General features: G+C 52.4%; 1 protein-coding gene across 2 annotated transcripts in view; it reads left to right on the top strand.

Annotated features, from left to right (window-relative positions):
- Znf423 (zinc finger protein 423) overlaps positions 1 to 24259 on the top strand; it is a 307866-nt gene that overhangs the window by 141014 nt on the left and 142593 nt on the right. The window contains exon 1 of one of the 2 annotated variants that reach the window (XM_028891831.2): positions 14086 to 14305. The exons of the other annotated variant lie outside the window; for it this stretch is intronic. The gene's annotated coding sequence lies outside the window, so the exon portion shown is untranslated. Of the gene's footprint in view, positions 1 to 14085; positions 14306 to 24259 lie in introns of those variants that run through there. 2 annotated transcript variants of the gene reach the window in all.

Genomic DNA, 24259 nt, shown 5'->3' with positions numbered 1-24259 from the left:
CATGCTATGTTCTTGAGTATGTTTTTTCTCTTGGTCTTTGTCCACACATGTATGTGTTTCTGGGATTATAACAGGGAACCTCTAATGTACTCTGCTGTGACTCAGCGAGTTTGTGGTTGGGGCCACAGCTGTCACATGCGAGCGCCTGAGGACCCCAAGTGAAATGACTTCGAGGAACTCGGCTTCATGGCCCGCCCACTGGAAATGTCCAGGAGGCCTCTCCTCTTCCACGGTTTGTCATTTATATGCACAGGTGGCCGCTGTCACTATACTCTGAATTTGGGTTTACATGGGCTACCACTAAGTAGCTACCTGTGAACTTGACCCATTGTCTTCTAGAAATCAGTTTATCTGTCTAAAAAATGTGAAGATTGACCTTATTCAGTTCCAACATTGCAGAAATCAGAACACAAAACAAGGAATATACTCATAGTGTATAGTAACATACTAATTAAGCGTAAGTGTAGATGCTCGGTATTAAACAGAATATATTTTTAAAGCCCGTGTTTGGTGCATACCTATAACCACAACACTCCAGAGATTGAGGCAAGATATCGTTAAGTTTGAGGCCTAGGCTACATAGTGAGACTCTGTAAGAAAAGTAAAAAAAAGGAGTAAAGAAAGGAGAAAGCAAGCCTTTTATTGTTAGATAGAAGTGTATGCTTGCTATTACACATGAGAATTTACTTATGCTCCACACCAGCACATCCACCATCCTGAGGTGGAATGCGGGTACTCAGTGTTCGGTGTTAGAACATTCTTAGCAGATCTTACGCTATCTGTAGTTCCCTCCCTCCCTCCTTCCCTCCCTCCCTCCCTCCTTCCTCCCTTCCCTCCTTCCCTCCTTCCCTCCTTCCCTCCTTCTCTCCCTCCCTTCCCTCCTTTCTCTCTCTCTCTCTCTCTCTCTCTCTCTCTCTCTCTCTCTCTCTCTCTCTCTGCTTGTTGAGACAAGGTTTCTCTGTGTAGCCCTGGCTGTACTGGAACTCACTGTAGACCAGGCTGGCCTTGAACTCACAGAGATCCGCCTGCCTCCTCCTCCCAGGTGCTAGGATTAAAGGCGTGCGCCACCCTCATCCAGCAATGTTTTTCCCCTAATTTTTTTCCAATGTTTAATTTATGTGCATTGGTGTTTTGTCTACATGTATTTTTGTGCGAGGGTGTCAGATTCCCTGGAACTGGAGTTACAGGTAGGTGGGAGCTGCCATGTGGGTGCTGGGAATTGAACCCAGGGCCTCTGGAAGAGCAGCCAGTGTTCTTAACCACCGAGCCATCTCTCCAGCCCTTATCTGTAGTTTCTTAATCAGTGGCTGTCTTTGAATGAGGTAGTGAGCTTTTTGAAAGTTTCCCTTGGCCTTGGTCACCACCGAATGCTCCATTCTGCGGCCCTACACAGAAGAGCTAAGTAGACATTTGTTGGGTGAAAGGTGGGGCCCTTTCTACCACCTGCTCACAGGATTGCAGTGCATCAAGATACAGACTGATGTCAGTCCCTCTTCACAAGGCCTGGAAGGCTGTGGCCGTGGTCAGGCAGGAATGAGATGTTGCCAAAGTGTCCCCTGGTCTCTGAGGCCCCCTTGTTTTCCACACATGCCCAGTGGGGTCTTAGGCTGCTGGCGGCAGAGGGGCCCCTGAAATCTGTTTCGAGCTGTCACCATAAGGCACATGTATAATAACTGTAAGGCAGCAAGATACCCGCCATTTGTAGAGTGTCTGTGATAGCGTTCTCTTTCCTCGTCACAGCAGCCCTGGACTGTCGTTCCCGCTTCAGAGATGAGGAAACCAGGGCTCACTGGGGCTTGGTAATTTGCCTGAAGTGGCAGGGACTGTATTCAAGCCTGTGACCTCCTCCTTCCGCGCTCCATGAGCTCACTACCCCACTTCCAGCCTTCGATTCCATCTCTCAGGGCTCCTGCTGAGCTCCGGGCTCCGTCCCATCTGTCGGAGGTTCTGTTCCGGCCAGATGCGATGTGCCTCCTGGGATCCCCAGGCAGGACAGTTGCTGCTGAGGGAGGTGAAACGAATTCACAGACCTCGGCCTCGGTCCAGACCCTGGTCTGCCAGTGCGGCCAGGAGGGCCTAGCAGCCCCAGGGCTTGTGCCCAGCCAGCCTTCTGGACTCAGCTCCTTTCCTAAGCAGGTGGGGTGGGACCCACCAGAGAACTCATTCTGCCTGTTTCCCTCAGTGGTGGAGGAAGGCTGTGGGAAAGAAGTGAGCGAGGTTAAAAGAAAAACACAGGAGAGGAGGAGGGTGGTGGAACCCCAGAGGGTGTAGGGAAAGAAAACGGGAGGCGAAGCCAGCAGACCTAGGATGTCAGAGCTGGTCCTGAGGGAAGTAGAGTGAGGAGTGGACACGTGGCATGGAGAGGGAAAGAAGCAGGAAGGAGTGGAGAGGGCCGAGGGGAGTCGGAGGTGGAGGGGGGTGTTGGGAGGGGAGGGCTGTGTGAAGTACATTTGAAAGGCCTAACATGCAAATCTTGAAAATTATAGTCCAGCAACCTCCAGGAAGTTGGTGGCAGCAGTTGGGGTGAGGCTAAGGCTATGGGCTGAGCAGGCCTGCAGGTTGCTTTCATGGGAGGGGGGAGGGAGAGGGGAGGGAGGAGAGGAGAGGTAGAGGATGGGGGGGCCTTGCCACCCACATGTTGGGGTGACATGATCCTGACTTAGTCTCGTGGGCCCTCACTTTTCAGCACTCACTCTGCTCTATCTTCTCAGGCTCTGCTTTCAGTACCACGGTTGGGAACCCACCCAGCTTGTTCACGAGTGTTTTGTCTGCATGTATGTCTGTGTACACATCTGTGCACCATGTGCATGCCTGCTGTCCACGGAGACTAGGAGAGTGTGTCAGGTCCCCTGGATCTAGAGTTAGAGACAGCCATGGGCTACCATGTGGGTGCTGGGAGTCAGAACCGGGTCCTCTGGACTAGCAGCTCGTGTTCTCTTAACCAATGTGCTGTGTCTCCAGCTCCTAAAAGAGTGAGCTTTTTACATGTGGTTCACGGCTCCTGACCTGTCTGCTTCTGGGAACAGATTGAGATTCCCTGGGCTCTGGCTTTTGGCCTGGCATTCTTGAGCCAGGCAAACCTTAGTGTTCCTGACATTTGCATTTATTTGTACTGGTTCTTGCATGTATTTCTTCATTCATTCATTCATTCATTCATTCATTCATTCATTCATTCATTCATTCATCTATCCATCCATCCATCCATTCATTCATTCACTCATTCATTTATCTGCTGCATAGTTGAGTTTAGTTGCAACAACCTGTGTGCCAAGGTACTCCAGGGCACCACAGCTAACTCTCAGTCTCTGTAGGGTGATAAAATTGCCACAGGAAGCCCAGCAATACAAAACCCATCCAAGACATGCTGTGCGTTGGATGTGCTGTGAACTGCTAGCTTCAGATTGGCCACCATTTCAGCGTTAGACTGTGCTGTCTTCCTTTGGATGGACTTGTATCTTTGCAGAGCTGAGCTTTTGATGGTTGCCCTGGGTGAAAAGCAGCCACTCAGAGAAATCTGTGTGGAAAGAGAAATAAGGATAACATGTCCAATCTGCTCCAAGACTGAAGTTGCACATTGCCCAGATGAGAGATGATATGGGCCTTTTGAGGGTTGGGGATTTGATCTCTGGAGAGGTAGATAGGAAAGCCTTGGGCAATGGAAACAGCAATGAAATGAGATGACCTGGGCTTGGCTGCTGTGTCCAGACTGGAGTGAGCGTGGAAGACTGCATTAGTAGCTGGTTGCTGTGGTCCAAAGCACCTGACCAACTTGCCTGACCAAAGCTAGAGTGCCCAGGTTCTGGAAGCCAGCTGCCAAGTGGGAACCCATGTTCTTTTCTCCTCTTGGACTTGGGAGTGGCTAGGTCTGGCTGCTAAGTAGATTTAGATTTCTCCAAACTAAAGCTATCACTACCATGACTCAGGACTAAGGATGCCTTTGGTGTTCAGCCATTTTTTTCCAGAACCATCTTTCACTTCCCACTTCCCCTGTTGAATTTGTACCTACCAACCCACCTACCCATGATGCCTTGGGTCAGGGCAAACCAGCACAAGTGAGACAGCAGGGTGGGCATATGTGGTGGCAGTTGCTATAGGGTGAGGAGGTGAATGCAGAGGAGGAACATGGACCGGAGACATGCCAATCAACACCCTGCCCTACTTAATTCTTCCGGTTACTTAGCACCTCACCTGACTGCTCTTTTCTTCCTGTCACTGCGTCCAGGACCACAACTCTTTGAATGCAAGGGCTTTGTCTTACTTCCTGATGATTCCTCAGATCACAGAGGATCCAGAAGGGCTCTGAGCACTTCTTGTTAAGGTGATCTGGCCCAAGCTGCTTGGTGTATCTATATGAACACTCACAGCTATCTGAAAAGTAAAACATGTAAGTTGAGAGTAAAATATGTTGCTTTTATTCTTACAGTTGCTAGTGAATGTGTTCAGTGTAGACTCTCAGCAAGCAGATGGAGTGGGGAGACAATCTGCATCTCTACCTGGCTCCCAGTTGAGGTCTGGGATGCTGGCCCTCACCCCTTGGGAGAGGCTGCTCCTGACTCCTAAGCTGCCCCCCCCTCTTCCCATGCCTTCTGCTCACGTCAGAGCTTTGGCAGCCCCAGGCATGAATGAGAAGGTCAGTTGTCCGCGTGATGAGTTGGAGGTACCAGCACAGCTGTTCCCATGTCTTTAAACAGAGATCTTCATCAAGTCCCATCTGGGGCTCCAAATGACCCATGGTCCTGTATGAGCGTCGATCTTATCTCGGGAAGAAGAGGACTGTTTGGGTCTCGCCCTAAGTAGTCTTCATGCAGCCCGAGTGTGCTTTCCTGGGCAGGCTTGCCTGTGACTGCCTGTGTTCTGCCTGGAGTTTCCCACCGTGTCGGGCTCCACCTACCTCAGACAGTGAGGAAGCCTGGTGGGCTGCCAGATACCCCACCCCTTCATCATGGAGCCGGGTTCTATCGGGGTCCCTCATGGAGCAGGGCCACTCTCTATTTCCTGACTGGGTATCACAGCCTTCTCTTGCCAGTTCTGGGTTGTTTGGATGCTCAGGTCTGGGAATGGCAACTTTCCGAGGGGACTGGAGGGAGGTTGTCCCCACCCCTTTGTTCTTTCTGGACCATTGGGGATTTCAGTCGGTGATGACACAAAATTGGGCTTGTGGGCCAGAGCTGAGCTGTTCCTCTTTGTCGCTCAGTGCTTTGATTGACGTATTTGTTTATTCATTCCCTTATGCAGTTGGTCTGTGTTTGCTAATCATGGCCAGTGCTCTAGGCTGGAGGGCCACAGTAGCTGGATCGAGTGTGTATGTGTGAGTGTGTGTGCATGTCTGAGAATGGGCAGTGTGGATGTGGGTGTGTTCAGAGTACACGTGTAACACACATGGCTTGCAGGTGCACATATGTACAGGTGTGTGTGTGTGTGTGTGTGTGTGTGTGTGTGTGTGTGTGTGTCTGTAGGCAGAACGGTAAGAGCAGTTTCGATGGAAATGACATCAGCTTTGGAAACCTCCCTGGCCTGCATCCATCCCATGCTGGAGCCGCTGTTTGCTAGAGCAGATTTTGTAGCTTGGCTTCATGTGCGTGTGAGCACTTGGGTGTGTTTTAATTAACTAGAACATTTGCCTGGGAATGAGCAGCGCCGGCAGCAGGCGCAAAGGCAGCTGGAGGGGGCGGGGCAGCAGCAGTGTGGAGGAGCCCATGCAGCCTGTGTTTCAAATGTGCCAGTCCCAGCTGATGGTGCCACAGGAGCGTGGCGCGGCAAGCGCCCCTGGTGCTGGGCATCACCCCAGCAGGAAGGTTTCTAGGTGTGGATGAGCTCCTCGGAGTCCCTGGAACTCCTGCTACCATGAGTGGGGCGTGTGGCTCTCACCGTGATCAAGGGTGGACTTTGCCCCACCAGATGTGTCGGACTACCCCCTTTATCCCTCCCTGCTCAGCGTCCAGCACATGCGGTCTTCTGTGTCTCTTTGTTGCATGCACAAGACAGTAAGCAGAGGAAATGAAGGTTCAGAGAGGTTAAGTGTTATCTCGAGGGTCACACAGCTCTAAGTGTTCTCTTTGTTTTCACCCTGTGAAATTCTGGCGCAGGGGATTTCTGCTCCCAGTGGACGTACAGACGCCACAGCTGTGTGTGCGCACCTCACCTCCTGCCACAAGCAGCTCTTTGCTTGTCTAGTGTGGGAAGGGTGATGGGAAGGGCGCCTTACCAGGCTGTCTGCTGGGAGAGGACTTTGTCCCATCAGAGGTCAGGACGGGAATGGGAGAGCTTAGGCTGAGTCTCTCTCTGAGACCAGTTGGCCACTGGCAACTCACAGGGGATGGAGGTGCTGAAGGCCTCCCGTTGAAGGCCTTGTCTCCTCCCACTGTGGTCTGTTTCAGGGGCTTGAAGTGTCCCTGCCGCTGTGCACGCCTGAGCACCCCAGAGGAGGTGATTTCCTTCTGTGCTTTGGCCTCAGCTTTGTTACTCTACTTCTTCACCAGGCCCCACTGCCCGGTGAGTCCTGCAATCGTGCCTTATGCACGCCTTCCTCCTGCCTCCTGGTGGCCCCAGACTCCACCCCTGACTGTCTTTGAGACTCTAGCTGAGTGACATCACCTCTCAGAGCCTTCCTGGTAAGGTGGGTGACATGTGACGGATACAGTAGCTGTCACTCACTGTGTCCACTTTCCCCGAGCGCGGACGCCTGTGTGTGACAGACCCTGGAGGAAGGCTCATCGTATCTGCGTCTCCCTGCTGTCTGGAGCAGTGTCGTTTCTTGAATGCCAGCTGCGCTTTCTTACGTTGGCCCCTCATTATTTACTCCTTTATACCCCCCCCCCCTAAATTAAGACCCAGCACGAGGCCTCCCTGCCCTTGGTGTCCCTGATCTCCTGGCCACGTCTGAGCATCCCGGGAGGGAGGGGACCTTCTGGTAGTCTTTCCATGCTTGCCTTGCTCCTGTGCTGGCTTTGCCTTTGTGCTGGCTCCAGCCCACACTTGACATTTCTTCTTCATGGGCACACATCAGCTCAGCACTTTGAGAGCCCTCGTTACACTGATGATCAGAGCGGCCTTTCCAGGCATCAGGGGAAGGAGGGTGGGGTGGGGTGGGATGAGAATACGCACACTCACATGACTGTGCACTAGAGCGAATAACATATGCTTGTGTCTGCCCATGTGTGCACACTCATTCATGTCCGTGCCCCTCAGCTCAGAGCTCCCATCTATTTGGTTGACTATCAGAGTAATGAGAACCAGCCAATGGCAGCTGGAACTTTCCATAACAGGCTCTAAGTCCAGGGCTGGCCCCATTAGACTCCAGAGGCCCCCACTGGTGTGTGTGTGTGTGTGTGTGTGTGTGTGTGTGTGTGTGTGTGTATTTTAATGCCATGAAACTGCCATGAAATTATTTGATAATATAGCGTCAGAAGTTTGCCTGTACGGGAATCTTTTCCAATAGTGTAAAAAGTGCAGATGAAGAGAAGCTGGTGGGGATGTATTTGAGGGGTCACTGGGTGCCAGCATCCTTTGGAAGAAGTGAGGCCACGGTCCTGCCATCTGGAAGAACCGCCTGAAGCCTCGGCCTCCAGAAAGCGGCATTTCCCTGTTTCTCTGGGACTAGGCATGTGGTTGGCATGCTTGTTGCAAGTAAGGTGATCTGCAGAGATTCTATCAGATAGGAGTAATTACCTGGGCAGCAGGGTGGGACGGTTGCCTTAGCTTTGCTGGAGATCTGCCCTTGGGCAGATCCTGTGCCCACTGATCCTCTGCTGGGGTTGTTTTTCCTAGGAAGCTGTCAGTCTGTGGCTCAGGACTTTGGTCAACGCCCTTGGCTATACTTTCCATTTGACTTTACCAGTGACTCCAAGGGCGTTAGGTCCTCATGTTTATGCCTCAGTTTCTTCCTCTGGGAAGCAGGAATAGCAACCAGTATCCATACACAGCAGAATGAAGAGACAGCGTAGCTCTGTATGACATGTTATTCATGATCCGGAACTTTAGAAGGCTTGCGGCTGTGGTTCTGTGTGTGGTTGAGTGATAGAATTTGACCTGAGCTGTTTGTAATGTTCTAGGGGTGGTGGTTTTCTTTACTATAGAAACATCAGTATAGTTGGTTGCTCTGGGAACCCCCAAATACTCAAGAAATACAGTTTCCTCCCCCAAAGGTCTGAATGCAGGCCATGCCTGGCTGCGGGGGCTGCGCCTGTTACGAGTGGAAGACGTGTATGGGGAACCCAGACAGTCGCTCTCATTGGATGCTAGATGGAGCTGTCATGGAGCTCCACAGCAGCATGGCTGTGTCTGATTGCTGCCTTTTTCCTTCTGTGTCCCTCTTGGCCACGTAGGCAGGGAGGGCCCTTCACCTGCTTGTTGCTTGTCATGCCCAGCATGTGTGGGCGCTGTTATTTTTTGGATAGTCATGGCAGTGCCCTGTAGTGGCTTGATTTGTGGTTGGGACCTCAAGGGAGAGTCAAGGTCCTGCCCTGGGGGTCAGCCTGGAGGTGGGTGCTGTCTGGCCTGTGGTCTCCTGAGTGGGTGGTAGCAGAAGGGTCCTCTTCACAGACGCTTCTCTAGAGTGGCCGTCCTTGTGTTATAGGACATGCCGGGTGCACATTGACCCCATTTCTCCTGCATCCCGGGGTGGCCAAGCTCAGCTAATGAGGGATGCTGAGCCTTGCTAGGCATGGGCTCCTCCAGGCTCTGAGCCATCTTGCGAAGGCTGTGGGATATGAAGCCTCATGCGCCGGTAAAGGAAAGCAATTAGGAAAACCACCCCTTATATATTGAATGTTGACCCCCCAGTAAGACATTGTCCCAGTGTTTCACGCCCAAGCCCCTCAGCTGACTGTGCAGTTCTGTCTGGACGGTGAGCACCCTTGCTCTGGTGCTCTGGGCATAATCCTGTCCACATGACAACGCTTAAAAGTGGTCCCCCCCCCAATTCCACATTCAAAAAGGAGCTTGAAACATCTTGCCTCAAGCTGGCATTACCAGCTAACTGTATTTTATGTTCGTGTTTGGGTTGTGAAAACCAGCAATTAGGAAAATCCCTGCTTCGGATTAATTGCGGTCTACACTGGCTCAGGATGCGGTGGTGCACCATATCCCCTGGGCTTCAGAGCTTTTGGGTTGCAGGGAGTTGGAGCACCCAGGGCAGTTGAGTCTCAGATAGGGGTGTGCCTTTGATGGAGATGCCACAGTGGGCAGACATGAGGAACGGCTGGAAGGTAGGAACCCGACTCTCATCTGCCCAGCTTGGCACCAGGTTGCTGCCTTCATCAGAGGATCTTGTGGCTCAGTGACCCATACCCTTGGCTGAGATTCATCCTTATATGGCCTGCCTTCTTTGGAAGGAGCCCATAGAAGCAGTTGCTTGGGGGCCGGAGACTGGGGAATGCTGATGTCGGCCAGTTGACAACACCCACCATGTGCTGAATTCTGTGCTAATAGCAACTGTCACGAGCTGGGTGCTGTGCTGAGTGACTGTGTGTCATTGACCTGTGCCGGCGACTCTCCCGTTTGATCATCACCAGGCAGAGCTCCTGGGCTACAGCAGCTGTTGCCCCCAGTCAGGGCCCCAGGTGAGTGTCTAGTCAGCACCAGCCTCCCTTGACGTTGCCTTCGCTGCTCACAGCCTCAACTAAGGGGAGCAGACAAATGAACCTCATCCCCTTTCCCGGTTGTCCCAATAAGCCCAGGCTTGTCACAGCATCTTAATGCTTATGAAGAATATTTCCAGCCATTCTTCTCATCTGACCCCCACTGCAGCCCTGTGAAGTATACAGAACCAAATGTGGAACCGTGGTTCGGTATGGCTACACAGCCTTGGGTGTGGAAGCCAAACCCCCATCCAGTGCTTGGTCCCCAGCCTATTAGGGCCGTTGGACTAGGGTATCATCAATGGTATTTTTCTTCCGCTTCCTTTCGGAATCTTGATGGTAAGAGAATGAAGTTGGCTGCATCTCTTGGCAAGTTCAGGTGTGAGGACTCCTGCCCTCGAGGCCCAGATCCTATCAGGATAGGGTTCCACATGTGTCTGTCTGGGTGTTCTGCCAGCTGCCTGCCAGTTGTGGTATGGAGATGGCTACAGGGAGTCCAAGGTGGTGTGGCCTTGCTGGATCTGCAGAGGAAAGACACTCACATCCTGTTTACTGGGCTTGTGGCTGACCTCTCAGGAGACCCATGCAGAGAGGAGGCAGAGTCAAGACCATCTCAGTACCTACTCCGTTCAGTGTGCCCCGTGGGACAGGGAGGCCAGACACTGAACTCTCATTCCCTTCCATCTGCAGGTTAGGGGAGAGGCATCCATTGCCATTGTCTTCATTGTATGGCCGAGGTTAGAAGCTCTAAGAGGGGAGATGAGTTTCTTCACCTGCAGAATGTGCTATCCGCCGATGCTGAGCAGTGCTTAAAGAAGGACTGTCCCTGGGGTCTACTTCCCATGCTGCAGCTGCCTCACATGGTTCTCACCCCTGTCAGCTGTCTGGACCTTGGCTATCTTTGGCAGGGGGTGGGGAGGGGAGAGGTGTGCCATAGGCCACTATGGATCATACTAAGCTAAGTGGAAGAGATCCCTAAATAGGACTGCTGTCAATCCAGAGGGACTTACGGGGTGGAACCTATAGCCTGGTCTCTTTTTTGAACACTTGGTGGTGTCAAAAGGAACACACTGTTGCCTGTCTAACAGTTCACGGGAGGAGCCACGCTGGTGGGGGCAGGATGAGAGCTTGGTGGGTCTGGTAGGAGTCTCCCAGGAGGACTTGGCTCCCTCTGGGATACTGTTCCTAAACCCTGGGAGCTTGAGTTCCCTTCTACTTCCACTATTTCCAAATCTGAGGGATAAGAAAGGAATTCTTGCCCAGCTCCTCCTTAGCACGGGCTCCGGGAGACTGTGGATTCTGTGTACCTTTGTGTGGGCAAGGACTGCATATCTGGATCTGAGTTGGTGGTTCAAGGCTCATGAAGTCCACAGCCACTTTTAGCATCTGCTGTGCCCCTGTCTGAAAGTAATCCCTTGTTGGGGCTTTAGACTAGCTCACCCTTGGGAGTCCTGAGCACAGTGTGCAGCACGGAGCAGGCAAGACCAGAGCAGTTGCTTTGGGAAATCGACTGGTGTCGGGGCCTTGCCAGTGTGGCTAGAGTCCCGCACACAGCACCACCCCACAGTACCAGCTCAGGCTCCTCACCTCCCTGAGCCCCGGCTTCCTTTTTTTTTTTGAGTATGGACATCACAGCTGAATTGACCCCAGAGTGTCCTGGGAAAGATAGGTGTTCACAACTGTTGTCTGCCTCAGCATCAGAATCCTTCTAGAAGGTTCTTGTTTCCTTGGATGGTTATTTTTTGCCCTTTACGTGATGTCTTTGTAGCATTTCTCCCTATATTCAGTTTGTTTTCCAATGTTTCAGTTAACTGAGGTCAACCATGTTTTGTAGAGTTAAAATGGAACATTTCAGAAACGAGCTGTTTTTAAGTTTTAAATTGCACACCGTGTTGAGTGGCCCAGTAGAATCCTGTGCTGTGTCTTGGGATTCACCAGGTCACCCAACTTCAGGGCCCGCAGCCATCTCTGAACCTAAGCACAAGGGATGCTTGGGAAGGTTGTAGAGTTGGGCATTGGTAAAAGAGCTGGCCTTGCTTCAGGCCTGGGCCTGGAGCATCTGCTGGCTTTGTTCCTACCCAGCAACTTCTTCATCCTGTGCCTTCTTTCTGGTGGCTGCCATCCCCTCCCCTGGCCTGTGTCCCCCCTCCCAGTTGCCCTGATGACTTAGCTCAGGTGGCAAGTTGAGTAGAGAAATGGGTCCAGGGAAATAGAGTCCTTGCTACCAGCCTGGGCCTCAGGTGTGCACACAGTGGTCCTCCCTAGAGTCTTGGTGAGCTGGACCTCCCCTGTCTTCAGCTGTTAGGTAGGGATGGAGGAGCTGAGAGAAGTGTGTGTGCATGTACCTGCGCGTGGTGTGTTACTCTGTGCTATGTAGCTTTGTATATGTGTGACCATGCATGTGTAACTGCATGTATGTGACCATGCGCAAAGAACTGTGTACCTGTATCTCTCTCTCTCTCTCTCTCTCTCTCTCTCTCTCTCCCCCTGTGTGTGTGTGTGTGTGTGTGTGTGTGTGTGTGTGTGTGTGTGTGTGTGTGTGTATGTATGTGTCTGTATGCATGTTTCAGGCTGGTATCAAGGCTCGGGATTTGAACTAGCGGCCCAGTAATGTATGGTGGGGCTGCGTTACCTCCTCTGCTGGTTGAAACACTTGGAACACAGTCATACACGTGTAGATAATTAGAACAAAAACCAAAGAACAATTCTATTCAAAGAGACCCAGCAGAGAGGCTGGGGCCGCCCAAGATCTGGGGGGCTATGTTCTGTCTCCCCAGTTCACTGAAGCTGTCTGTGCATTTTGATCACACTATTTAGAAAATCCCTTTGTTGCATAATAAACTGACGTTGGTCCACTCGCCTTGTTGCTGTGAAGTTTGCTGTGTTTGGGGCCCACTCGGGACAGCAGGCCATTAGGCACTGATTAAATGAGCTAATTTTAATTTGTTCAGTGGTTACAGATGCTGAGACCTTTTCCTGCCCTTTTCTCCCAGCTCTATTTATTTATCCACCCCCCCCCACACCACTACCAAAGAAAAAGACCTCAGGTTTTCCTTTTCTCTTTCTATCCTCCCTTTAAAATAAACATAGCAAAAACATTTTTAGCAAAAACTAATGCTAGGAATGAGGGCTTGACCATGGCTCAGCGGGGATGGCCGCCAGGGGTGCCGTGGGGCCCACTGTGTTGAGCTGGGGTAAGGCGTGGGCCACCCACTGTGGCTGAGCAGGAGGAGCTGGATGAGGCCCACTCCAGGCCTTCAAGAGCTCCAGGCTCCTCCTGGCCTTTGTGTGAAGACTCTCCGAGCTCCATTGCCCTCCTCTGCTTCCTCGCCCTGGCTAAGCCTTACCTGTTGGGCTCTACACAGAGGTCGCCATTGCCAGGATACCACCCAGCATCCCTGTACTCTCATACTTCCAAGAACTCTCCAGTGCCTGTCACCCTCACAGATGTGTGGGAACCCCACAACCTTTGGGGTTCATCCTCCTGCCTCTAACACCAAGGTGCTTGGCACCTATCCTCTGTTGAAAGACTGGATGAGTGGATGAGCGTACGAACAGGTGACTGGCATCCATATGTATTGATATGTATATCTACACGTATCTATACATCCATGTGCGTAGAGACCTGGGCCTGCCACGTGCCCAGCCCCGAGTGTTAGGACCTGGGGTCCCACCGATATTATGAACTGTTGGCCATGGCTGTGTGCAACAGGCAGTTTCTGTCCTCTGATGGGATGGAAGGCACTCTTTTCCTGTGCTGTGTGGCAAGGATGCACCTAGACACCATACCGTGATGGTGGGATACACACCACACTCACTCCTGGCCGGATGTCCTGATTCCAGTCCTCGGGCTCAGCTCTGCTGAGAACCTGCCCGACAGCCTTGCAGAGGGAAGAAAATCGCGCCTTCAGTGTTTTTAGTTTCTTTTATATTTATTTAGTATTTAAACAGCACTTTAGGCCAAGTGGACCTTGGGTGCAGAATGTACCAACCACAAAAGGTACTCAGAGCGCAGAAACGAATGACCGTGATTTAGCGGTAGCTGTCCAGCCCTGCATCGGCAGCTGGGTCCCCTCCCTGCCCTTGCGTTTTGAACACCGCCTTCTGCTCTGGCTGGGCACCTTAGCCAGCAGCAGGTCTCCCTGGAGCTGAACAGCAACCAGCCAGTTTCCAGGCCTGGTTTTCATTTGCTGTGAGTGCTGCTGCTTCCCGCAGACAGTACCCCACCCACTCCACCCAGGGGCCTCCGAAAGGCTGTCCCCCATCCTGTGCTGGCTCACTGGGTGTGACCCAGAGTCCCTTGGCTGCCTGTCTTTGGTCCTTACTTCAGCCCCAAGCTCAGGCCTTCCTCCTCTGTGGATTCCTAAGACAGCGCTTCCTTGGCACCCGTAGGGTCTGGGCCTCCGTTGAGCCAACATCTGGCCATGTGGCCTGAGCTTGGCCTGCTCCGTCTTCTCCCTCTCCATCTGCTGCCCCTCCTTTCCCAAGCCTCTTCCTCTCCCCACTCGCTGGAATCCCCGCCAAGCCCGCAGCGGGAGCAGCACACCCTCAACCCAGCCTTCCTGGGCCGGCCAGGCCAGGCGGGTGGAGATGCATCCCGTGGCTGAGGTCACCCGTGGGCCAGTGGGAAGTGCCGGTCTCCCCGCTGCCTGCCCTGCCTCCAGTGCTGGGAACACGGGCTCAAGTCTGGTCCTTTGGCACCAGCCACTTGCCTCTTGGGCACCCTGGTGAGCATGGGGAGAGGTAAGGGTGGGGTGGAGCGGGAGGGGAGGCGCAGACTGACCCTGGGAAGAGGGAAGGACGGATCCATCAGGCTTTAGTCTGCACGGGATGCCAAGTCCCATTGGAGGCTCCCAGCTTGTTGAGCGTGGAGTGTCTGTGCTGTGTATCAAATCCAGAAGCAAGGAAACTGGGTTTTTCCAATGAAGGGGGTAAAATGAGCAGGCTGTCTGCCAAGGAGAGATGGTGTCAGACCTGCTTGGGGCTCTGAGTTGTGGGAGTGGGACAGCCTCGGGGTGCCTGCTGCTTTCTGGGTCTCACACCATGCCCTTGCTTCTCTGCTACCCGTCCCTTCTTGACCTATTCTGTTAGCTTCCTGTTGCCTCCTTCCTTCGAGGAGCCCTGGCTTGCGTCTCCTTCGTCTGTGTGCCTCTGAATTTGGGTACCCCGAGTGTCTCCTGGCTCTCCAACCCTACTACCAGCCAGAGAGCTGCGGAGTGCTGGTTTCTGGCTTGGACCTCTCTGCTCACAAGCATCCCTGCCCATGCCTTGCTGCCCCCTCTGCTCAGACGGGGGACGTTGCTTCCTGGATAAGAAGCCAGGTCTCTGGACAGGTTCCTAGGGCTTTGCCAGAGGTGTGTGGGGGTGGGGAGTGAGGATTGCTCCTGGCCAGCCACTTGTTCTCCTCAGGAGGGGACTGGTGAGGTCCTTTCTGTTTATGTCGTAACCAGGCTACCGAGATGGCAAACTTAGGTTCTGCAATTACACAGCATTTCAGCAGCAAATTGATAGGATAACGTGTTATTATTGGCTACTGGGTTAATAGCTATTTTGGCAGGAGTACCAATCCTGCGTGGTGTTGCTGGCATGGGTGTAAGGATGGCGCAGTAGGGTAGAGGAATGGTGGGTGCGTTTTGCGTGGAACAGCAGACTCCGAGGACTCGGGTCCTGACAGCGCCTGCGTGGAGGATGCTCAGTCCTGATGAGCTGTTGCCAAAACTAAGACCAGAGAGGGTGAGTGAGGAGCAGCAGGTCACAGAGTGAGTTGGTTTCTGTAGGGATCCGGGCACAGCTTGGCTTGTGCTGTCTGAAGGCAGGACAATAATACCCTTCACCCCTGTCCCCTCTGGCTTGCGTCCCTGATACCGCCGTGCCTTTTGAGCTGGGGTAGCACTAAGAGCTTGCTGGCCCTGGAGTCCCTTGGCCTGTGAGCCCCACTGTGGCTCCTCTGCTTGTTCTGCTTCCTTTCCCACACTGCTAGACTGCTATTGCAGAAAGCAAAAACGTCTCCACGTTGGCTTGCTTGGGTTTTGGCGAGCGTGTGCGTGTGTGTGTAATCCTCTGTCTGGAATGCCCTGACTGTCTCTGTGCGGGCTTAAAGCGTCTGCTCAGCTCTCCTGTCACCTTGTTACTTGTGCAGAGTGGTACCTTCTCCTCCACTGGTCTCCTGCTCCTTCTGTGTCCATGGCTGGTGGTGCCTTGCTCTATTCAGCTGGAAAACTGGATCCCCTCTTGTTATGCTGAAAGCGTGCTGAGGGCAAGGACTTGGTTGTGATCACACCCCGTCCCCGGAGCCTTGCACGGGCTGGGGGAGGAGGCACTAATTAATAGCTGTTGAAGGAATAGACTAATGTAAATTGCAGTGTCACTTTAAAGATGGCTTCCAGGCAACAGGTGACTCATTGTCTTTTTTCTTGAAGGATAATTGGCATCAGGGTATCTGTTATTCCTGTCTCCAAGAGGTGTCAGCAATTGTTCTTTTAGGGCTCATGATAAGATGTTTTCTTTCTGTGCGTGAAGAGGGTTCAGAGGGGAACAGGGTTCTCTGTCACTGGAAGAAACCAAATCTAGTTGCAGAAGGGGTTTAACTGGAGAGAGAGCTGCATCTCCTGCAGGGGCCCTTCTAGGTTCAGGTTTTGTATTGGGGTTCAGTGTCAAGACCAGGGGCTTGGCTTTCTCTTTCACTGGATGTTACTGGGGCGGGGTGCGAGGTAAGAGGTGATAAACTGAAGATGCTCATGGGAAGAGAGAACTGTGAGCGGACACATGGTTTGCTGTAGTTATCTTGCTGTTCAATGAGGTCTTCCGGGCAGTCCCCACTCAGGCTACCCCTGATCTGGAGGCATCAAGCTATCCTAGGTGCATTGACTGTTTCCTAGTGCTAGGTGTTGGCCCAGGGTGTTTCACCTGGTTTGCTGCAGCCAGGGAGACAGGGGGCTTTCTCCACCCATCTTCCTCTTGGTGAGTTGCCGAGTGGCCCTGTAACATATCCTAGTCCACACAGCCGGCCGGTGGTGGAAGTGAGATTTGGAATCTAGGCTTTCTGGTTCTGTCCTGATGTCCAGATACAGCCCCTCTGGGGGCTTTACACCAGGGACAATGTGGCACGGGGTGGCCACTCTGTGGCTATTTGGAGAATGATTGGAGATTTGATGGATGAACGGATGCAGAGAGCCTCCAGGACGAATCAGAAGTATTCAATCCAGTGTCAGTCCATCAGGCAGGCCGATGGGAGTCCTAGCTGGGTAGGGATGATAACTACCTGCACTGAATCAGCTCTTTCCTGAGAAGATAGATGTATGTGCCAAGGCTTGCTTTACCATGTTCCTGTAGAGGGCTCACTTGTTTGGGGGTACAGGTTAATAAGGCAGGATGTTTCTGGTTTCTAGATGGGGGGTCACATGGAACGTGTCTTTGGCATGCACACATTCACTCTTACATACCTTAAGCCTCCAGTGTGTGAGATACAGAGAGGCAACCACTGGCTTCAGGGGCGTTACCAGAAAAATGTGTGCCCCACCTTCGCCACCCCACTGCCTTGTCTGTCTCTTTAAGAGCAGGGAATCTCTGCTTATTATCTTATTAAGGCTGCTCTGCTCCGGTCTGAACAAACAAGAGCCCCCTCCCTGCCTGGTGTCTCTTTTGTTTTAGCGATATTTCTCCAGGGACTCAGGCCTTGGCCGGCGGTGGAGTTCTTCCTCCTGCCCTCATGTCCCCACGACTCCCTCACTGGCCTTGCACACCCCCTGCCTTTTTAAATAAAAGAAGGCAAATGCAGGTCACACAGAAGACTGCTCTAATTGCATTCTGCCATAAAGTGTGGGAGTCCCACACTTGGCAGCTGAGGGGCTCTGCTCAGGGCAGACCCCTCGGGCCCTGGCGGTCTGAATATTCAAGGTCAGAACGCCCCAGCCTCCACCTTACAGGGTCCGTCTTGACTAGCTCCTTGCGTCTTCTCTGGTGAATCTCATTTATCCATCATTTGTTCATTCATTTGTTCACTTTCTCATTCTTGCATACAGGTATTCATTCGTACCATAAATATAAAATACCTTCTTTGGACCAAGCCCCAGACTGTAGTGCTCTTTTCTTCCTTCCATCCATCCATCCATCCATCCATCCATCCATCCATCCATCCATCCACACATCCATTCATGCCCTGGTTGTCAACTGCTTCTTGTAGACTGGAGTACTGTCATTAATGCCTGCATTCATTCATTCATTCATTCATTCATTCATTCATTCATTCATCCACCAGAGTTTTTGCTGGGTGCCTGTGAGGCCCCAGGAGTCAGGAAAGCCCTGGTTTATCGAGGCTGTCTGAGATGGCTCTAAATGCGGAGTACCTGTGAGACTCCTATCAGCCCATTGGGAGTTTCGGCCCAGGAGAAGCAGTATGGCTGCAGTGCTGCGGAGGAGTAAGACTCATGCAGTCTGTCTTGCACCTTCATTGACAGGGGGCTCCATGGAAAGGCGTGGTGGTTCTGCACTCAGCCGATGCCTGGCGGCTGCTCTGCAGCAGGTACCGAGGTGACCTGGCAGTGTCTGAGCGGGGGGTAGATGGCCCTCAGATCCAGTGATACCAGAATTTCATGCCAGTAGGCAGCTGGTACGGGGGAAGGTCATCCCCCTCCAACCTCAGGAGCCCAGGACATAGAAGGCTTCTTCCATCCTACTGAGCCTCAGTTTCCTCATCTGTAAAATGTGTCTAGTAAAAGAAAGACAGTCTCAGTGCATTCAAACAGGGGAAATGTGTAAGACAGACTGTTGAAATGCTGGCCACACAGTGCATCCTCAGTGGGGGTGCTGACATGGGCAGGGTGGGGCAGCCTTTAATCCCTTCCATCCCAGAAGCTCTGCAGCTCAGCAGTAAAGCCCAGGGCGGAGGATTTTCTGGAGGCTGCAGCATGAAAATATGGAGGACACAGAAGTGTTCTCTGCTGAGCATGAAGGCTGAACAGGACTACAGAGTAGCTGTGAGCTGGCACTAGCCCAGCCTCGAACCCCAGGCTCCCCATCTCTCCTCTTCCCCGCCCCTTCTGTACAGAGTCTAGCCCACCTCCTCTCTCTTCCCTGTTTCTATTAGGAATAGAAGGTCCCGGGATTCCAGGGGCTACCCAGGCATGGCACTGGCTGTGGGTCACTTGTGTCTTGGAGAGGGAAGGGAAACATCCCCAGAGCTAGGGCAGAGGGCCTTCCGGGGTTTCCCCCAGGCCATTTGTAAGAATGTACAGTCCAATTTGGGGGCAACCTGTACATTTGTGTTTGGCTACAATGCATTCATTTTAATGGGCATTATGAAAACAACACCTCAGTTTTATCCCCGTCACGATTTAGGACTGGCCTTCGGTAGGTGGCACCGTCTGTCACACCTGTGGCGATCGAAAGGACCAAGCTGAGCTATAATACCAGGGCACAGTCCTGCAGATGACCTCTTAGTGACTCCTAGTAGGCAAATCTAAGCAGGAGCTGGTCACTGCAAGCAGTAACTGCTGCCCACCCACACCACACACACACACACACACACACACACACACACACACACACACACACACACGGTGCCACCTTAGGCATGTGCTTTGGATAGGCTCTCTGAACCTGGAGCCTGAGGCAAGGATATGGTGCAGATTCTGTGGCCCAGAGGCAGGAGGGAGGGGCCAGCCTGTTTAGGGTGCAGCTGCAAATCAGACCTTCATTCTAGACGGCATGCCCATGAACGTCCCTTTGGGTGACCACCGGCTCCCTGATCCCTTTCGGTTGAAGATCATCTTGTAGGTATTAACGCCCCTGGTTTTTGAGAGGGGAGAGAGCTGTGGGTGGTTTGGGGTTGGGACATCCAACCCTGACCGTCAGACTGGCCGGTGTATCCGTCGAAGGAATCACCGACTGTGATGGCGAACCTTTGGTCTTTGTACCTCTCCATGTGCTCCTGAGAAGCGGGTTCACACTGGCCACAGAGAGCCACCGAGAGGTGCTTTCCACATGTCACATCTGTCTGCATCTCCAGTAAGAAAGTTACACAAGCCAGCTGTGTTTTGTAGAAGAGCCAGGAGAGCCTGGCTCACTGGTTTTCCCACACCCGTGGAACTGAGGAAATTCGGGTCCAGCCGGGGAAGAGGCACAGGCAGGCGTCGATGATGCTGTATTCTGGGAGTGACCAGACCTGAAGAGGACAGTGTGGTGTTGACAGCTGACATTGCCTGGCCTCCTCTAGGAGTGTGGCCCTTCAGGGATCTGAACCTGTGTAGGCCCCTCCCCATGCCCTGCCTGTGACCTTCCTCGGGCACCTTCTGTGAGCTCAGAGAGCCCTTCGATGGTCTCTTGCGGAGGGCTGCTGGAATGGAGCCCTGTGGCTGCAGCAGATTGGTGGCATAGTTGTCTCTCCCTTCACAATACCCAGGTCTTTCATGGGCACCTCCTCCCGTGTGTGCTCCCTGGAGGAGCCGAGCTCCGCTGACCACACACTCTCTGGTATTACTTCTGTTCTCCTGGAGGGCTCAGGGTCCAGGCTTCCCCGGTGTCTGCCCAGGGATGTTGATGATGACAGAGGGATGGGAGTAGGACTGGGCTGTGCCTGGGTCGGGGAAGGACTGTGTCTTGATCACCTATTGTATTGGTCTCATAGGGTCTGGAAACCCTCAGCTGCAGGCATTGTAGGGTGACATGGGCCTGGGGACCTGACTGCTCTCTCCTCTAGAGGAGAGCTGTACAGTCTGCTGAGAAGGGGCTGTATTCTATACAGATGCAGGCTGGGAGTCACAGCATTTGGTTTACCAGGGCTCTGTAGTGCTAGCACTTGAGGTTGAGATGGGGTATCAGAAGTTCAAGACCTAGCCAAGCACAGTGGCCCATCTTTAGTCCCAGGGCTCAGGAGGCCGAGGCAGATGGATCTCTTTGATTTCAAGGACGGCTTTGACTATATATTGAGTTCTAGGTCAGCCAGGGTTATATTCTTGAGATCCTGTATGAAAAATAAAACAAGGGGACTGGAGAGATGGTCCAGCGGTTAAGAGCACTGGGTGTTCTTCCAGAGGACTCAGGTTCCATTCCCAGTACCCATATGGCAGCTCACAACTGTCTGTAACTCCACTTCCAGGGGATCTGATGCATTAAATAAATTTAAAAAAAAAGAAAAAGATAAAGAACCCCCCCCCAAAGACCCAAGTAAATAGAATGTCATTGATTCTAGTCTCCAATTAGGCTGGTAGATGGGGGTTGTGTCTTTGAGGGTGGTAATGACCAGATATCTAGGGTCACCTTGCACCCCAGTGTGCCATTGCGGCTTCAGGTTTATGAGCTCTGTGCTGAAAGGCGAGGTGGACTTGGGGGATAATGGAAGAGTACATCATCAGCCCTAGAGTGCCCTTGAGACGACCTCCTGCTTGCTGGTTCTGGCACTGTCCAGCTGCTCAATTCCTTCTGAGAGAGCAGATCTTTCTGTGGTCCAGTGTGTGTCTTTGGGTCACCCTGGTTTCTCTATACAGACTGGGGACATGGTGATTCATTCTAAGACTGGAAGGAATGATGGCCGCCGGGAGGGAAGTGCCTGAGGGATTGTGTGTCCCCTCCCTGGTGTCCCGCAGGTCCTCACTGGTGGTACTTCTGATGTCCACAGTGATTTACACATTTGGTCCCTTGGGCAACAAGATCCTGTGCTGACACCGGACCCTTCCAGTTAGATCTCTTGGAAGTGGGTTCTGCTCACGGGCTGGTCATTCCTTGTCAGCATTTGTCGGTCAGAATTGGAGTCGTTTGGAGCCCACTCGTGACTAATTTGTTGTTCTGATGTCATGGAGCCCTCCAGGTACTGTGGATTGTACTTTGGGGCTTCTATGCGTAATATTCATGGCGTGGAGCCTGGCCTTGCCTCCTCCGAGCTTCCTCCTCTGGCTGACCACCTGATCGCTTGCTCCTTTGGGCCCGTGTGTGCTCACCTAGCTTTACTCTCACTTTCTCCTGAGGCCTTCTTCAGTGTCTGGTCCTGTCCTCACCTCTTCTGGGAGTTCTGCAGCCTCTGTATCCTGGTCTTGCGGCTGTGACCCAGGTGGCGCTTCCCCTTGGGACCTCCCACTTTTCCCACTTAGACATATTCAGTCACTTCATTCTATAAGCGGAACCCAGCACTGTTTGCTCTAAATTGATGAGGAACTTAAAAGTAGATGGAAAACATCTGGGCATAGTGGCGCCCGCCTGCCTTTCATCCCAGCACTTGGAAGGCAGAGGCAGGTGGATCTCTGTTTGAGGCCAGCCTGGTCTCCATAGTGAGTACCAGGACAGCCAGGGCTGCATAGTGAGACCCTTCCTTGAAACAAGCAACGTAAATGAAAAACAAAATCAAAGAGATCCCATGATCCTATCATAGCATCCAGGAACCTTCTAGAATGCCCAGTCTGTGTCTAGTCTTCTTCCACGAGAAGGTAGAGACAGAGCAAATGGAGCGTTATCGCCTTTGGCCTGTCCCCGAGATCGCAAAGGGGGTTGAAGGGCAGTCACTGTTTTGGTATCCTTGTCGCCAGCAGCATCTTGACACTCCCCTTCCGTCATCACAACTCTACCAGGCCCAGGTACCAGGTACCCCGTGTTTGGGAGAAAGTCTGGGCTGAACCTACCTGGTCTTCAGATCCCAATTCAAGAACTTCCTGCCTCTCAAAATGCCTTTCGGTGCTTGTCTGATCCTGTCTATGGTTGGTGTTGTATGGTAACATGGATCTCCCTAGGGAAAATCTGGGTCTGGGCTCTGCTAACCTCTGAAGACTCAAGTGAATGGAAAGTGACTGACTCTTGGCCTGACAGTTTCACACAGGGGCTCTTTAGGATGCTGGGGAGTGGCAGAGCTGGGCCCTGAGCAGCAGGGTGGGTTACATGGCCAGTAGAGGGCGCCCTTGGTGGGCACCGTGGCCTGGACACAGAAGCTGTGCAATTGAAGCAGTCTCAGCTAAGGCTTTCTGCATAAACTGGAGGTCGGTCCAGTCAAGTGCCATGGAACTCAGGCCCCCACCTCCCTGAATCCCATATTTCTAAGCTGTAAACTAGGGCCGTACTGAAAGTGGTGATTGCCCAGGATGGCAGTAGAGAGTCACAGATGTGAAGCTTATGAAGAGCATGGCACTATGCTGGCCACAGAGAGGGATCAGTGTGACCGTGCCCCAAACCCAAAAGGGTGTAAGGGAGACAAGCAGTTTATTGAGGCTAAGGAGGGCACCAACAGACGGCAAACGCCATTGGGGAGGGCTTCCTGGAGGCAGTGTCTCGAAGGACAACTTGTGTTAGTCAGGATGGAGCAAGGTGGTGTGCCAGCGAGAAGCAGAGGCCTCCAGAGGTTCAACCACCTCCTTCCCTACAGAGGAGAAAGACCATCTGCTCCCTCCATCGCCTCAGGGGGCGCAACTCTGCTTGCTGCCTATTTGTCCCAGGAGCTGGTGCAGGGCAAACCCGCGTGCCTCCCACGGCTTCTATGGGCTTCTGGACAGCGAGCAATTCTGACTTCTGCTGCTCAGGCTCGTGCAAGGGTAGAAATGCTATCCAAACACTCCTAATCTCAACTGGAGGACTGTTTCTCGTGGAAAGCCTCACCTATACTTAATCGTTTTAAATTGTTCCGGGTACCAATTAGACTTTTAATTTTGCTGTTCCCTCCAGCGGCTGGAGAACATATGTGGTTGATGTTTAATCAGAGTTGAATTTTCCTTCCTTCCTTCCTTCCTTCCTTCCTTCCTTCCTTCCTTCCTTCCTTCCTTCCTTCCTCCCTCCCTCCCTCCCTCCTTTCCTCTCCCTCCCTCCTCTCTCCTCTCTCTCTCTCTCTCTCTCTCTCTCTCTCTCTCTCTGTTGTGTGATTCCAGAGAAGGGATGGGGATACGACCATTTCAAGGGTTCCTTTGGGGCGGGGGCGGGGGCGGGGGTGGTCAGAGCCAGGTGGCTCTGGATTTGAGGTTATCTGGGGTGGGGTATGGAGCTGTCTCCAGAGTGTCAGTCTAAGTCCTCTCCTGCCTGCCTACTTTGCTAAGAGCTCCTCTGTCTGGAGAACCCGATGCCGCGTTAAATATATGGATTATCCAAAAATTTCTGCAGCAATAGGGTGAGTTATTATTGATTCACAGAGCACGACAAAACATCGCTGCATGAATTAGCAAACAGCTGTTTCTAATTTGAGTTTAGAACGGTACACAGAGGAACTTGTTTCTCTGTTCACTCCTTTCATTTATAATGAATTTTAATCACCGCTACAGGTGAGAAAAATGTAGAAACAAGCTTGTATCTTGTGGAAGAGACAAAGGAGAGACAGATGCTAACAGATTTCCAGTCTGTGATAAAAGGGATGTTTTGGTACACTTTACATGTAATTAGAGTGCAGCTGTCTACAGTCCCAGGTCCATGAACGTGGCCGAATGTGGGCTCTGCTGATCTCCAAAGGGAGTGAAGAAAAACAGTGATTCAAGCCGAAAGCATGCTGGTTTTTTTTCTAGTCAGCAGGGCGCCCTGTGCACTGGCCCTCGGCAGCTTCTTAAAGCTCACAGAGATGACTTAACAGGGTGATGGCTCCTTGTGCAAGGAAGCCAAGTGGTGTGGGTTTGCAAGGACCCCCTGGACTACCAGTGCCCAGTCTCTGGGGAATCCTGGCAGGGTCAGACTGGGGAGACACCTCCTTTGCTGGCAGGATTGACTCAGATAATCTTCTCTAGCAA

The sequence above is a fragment of the Peromyscus leucopus genome, chromosome 5 (assembly GCF_004664715.2).
Source record: "Peromyscus leucopus breed LL Stock chromosome 5, UCI_PerLeu_2.1, whole genome shotgun sequence".
Taxonomy (NCBI): domain Eukaryota; kingdom Metazoa; phylum Chordata; class Mammalia; order Rodentia; family Cricetidae; genus Peromyscus; species Peromyscus leucopus.
This window is presented reverse-complemented; position numbering and strand designations above follow the sequence as displayed.